Source organism: Callorhinus ursinus, unplaced genomic scaffold (genome assembly GCF_003265705.2).
Source record: "Callorhinus ursinus isolate GAN/ISIS: 27379988/994484 unplaced genomic scaffold, GSC_fseal_2.0 scaffold7742, whole genome shotgun sequence".
In the NCBI taxonomy this organism is placed as follows: Eukaryota; Metazoa; Chordata; class Mammalia; order Carnivora; family Otariidae; genus Callorhinus; species Callorhinus ursinus.
Genome location: NW_027404792.1, coordinates 1 through 2,221, shown reverse-complemented (window position 1 = coordinate 2,221; position 2,221 = coordinate 1). Strand labels below are relative to the sequence as shown.

The following is a 2,221-nucleotide window of genomic DNA, read 5'->3' as shown; positions in this document are numbered from 1 at the left end:
TCAGGTATATCTCCACATGTACTCTCCACCTCTGTGAAAATTTCACAGAAATATGTTTATTTACAAAATGCAATTTATGTGTTTATATGAATATAAAGAGTGTTGACTTATGTTTAAATATGAATATTTTTATACATTACCAATACACATAGGCAAGTCTGTCCATTGTCCATCAACACACTGAATTTTATTAAAACCCTTCATCAGAAATCTAGTATTGCAAATGTATTCCACCAAATCATTGTGTTCATAGATTTCTTTGTCTGTTTCTTTAACTTCCCCATTGAGGAGTTGAGGAGGTGGTGGACACTGTTTTGTTTGCTCTACAAGAGAAATACTGTGTGAATAATGGTTAAATTATCTATTTTACAACTTAAAAATCCATACAATAGAGAGTTTTTAGAAATTAATTTATATAATTATAATATAATTTATTATAGCCTTCTTAAACAACGGTGTTTGCACCAGAAACATGTTTCCCAGTTCTATTACTTACACTGAACTAGTGTATAGAAATATTTAAGCCCAAGAAATATGTTTAATAATCTAGGTATTCTAAGATGTATGCAAACCAATTAATAAATGTGGTTGTGTAAATTATAGCAATATTTATATTCCATGGAAACATTTTATCAAAACTGTTTGAAAAAATGCCATCGTTTGAGGCAAGCATTTGATCAAGATGTTTTAACTTTGATTAAGCCATACATGTGATTCAATTGACTATAAGTTGCTTGAATATGATTTAGACACTCAATAAAACTTGAGAAAAGGCCTATGCTATACAAAGTGTCCAATATTATTGGTGGAACTGTAGGCAAAAGGAAAAATAACAAAAGAGTGTGAGACATCATATATGTATCTATCCGTACTTCCACTACATATTTCAAGAAAAATTGGAGATTAATTGTTTACATAAGGAAGTCTGAGGTATTTACTAACCAACGCATGTCCTGGCTTAACGCACTAGATCATAGACACACTCGAAGCCAACAGAAAATTAAGAGTGACAAAAAAAGGTTGATATCCTAATTCTTGTTTTAGCAATTGTAAGATAGATATTCACCTTTACATGTTGGAAGATTAGGGGACCATCCAAAGTGATAACACTGAACTGAATCTGGTCCAACTCTTTTAAGTCTTTGTCTGCAGGAGAATTTCAACAGGTCTCCAACTCTATATTTGTGTTTTCTGGGTTCAGGAACTAAGTATTCTCCTACTTCTGGAACCTTGCATTCTATTTCTATAAAAAAGTCAAATAATTTAGTAAGACTATATAATTAATCATCACCAAAGTAAATTTTATATGTGTCTTGTAAAAATGAGGTGCTGGGTACTGCATATACAGAGGGGCATCAGAGAAATCCTTCTCCTTGAAAAATATTACATATTAGATTTTACACACCTTCTAAATTCATAGGGACTCAGAAATATTAAGGCATTGAATAACAATGTATGTATCCTGAAAATGTATTTGTAATGTCAACTTGCTTATACTGGATCTGATTTTATAACTGACATTTATTTATAAAATACAATGTGATATTGTTTTGTACTCTCAAAACATAAAAGTATTCTCTCACATTAAAAAAAGTGATGCTACAATTTAAAATTGCACTCAAATAAGAATTGGTATTTTTGTTTAATGTAAATATAATTGGAGAACCAGAACACACACAAGGCATTTCTAATGTTGTTTAAAGAAACTATTAAAATAGCTTAATTCATAGTATATATTAATTATATTAGTAAAGAAATCAAACTGAATCATAAACTGAAACATGAAACAAAATAAAGAAATATGTTCAAGGCCACATAACTAGGCATATTCTAGGTATCCTGAATATTTATATAATATACAACTATCTATTCTTATTGAATCTATAATTTATACCATCTATTAATAAATTATTGATTATTCTGATTCAAATTAGGAATATGTAAAATTATCCCTTCAAATTTGCCAAGTTTGTGACATTTGTAACATTCCTAAATATTATAAAAATGAATTTTTCTTATTTGGAACCCTCCTATCTTGCTAATAAATTTATAAAATTAAAAACTGGAATTTAAATATTAGAATCATACTAAAACAAAAACAATCCTTTGACATATTAGAGCATTTGTAATTATTAAAACATTTTGCAGATGAGGAAGAGTGAACAAAGCTTCAAATAAGCTTGGTTGTTGCCCTAAGATATATGTTTAATCAATGATGGAA

At 28.9% G+C, this 2,221-nt stretch overlaps 1 long non-coding RNA gene across 1 annotated transcript; it reads right to left on the bottom strand.

Moving 5' to 3' along the window:
* LOC141372330 (uncharacterized) lies at nt 1–1,265 on the bottom strand. The gene is made up of 3 exons (XR_012377550.1): nt 1,067–1,265; nt 141–323; nt 1–31 (listed from the first exon to the last, which is right to left on the bottom strand). It is a non-coding gene; the product is annotated as an uncharacterized lncRNA (long non-coding RNA).
* Between the last annotated feature and the right edge of the window lie 956 nt (nt 1,266–2,221).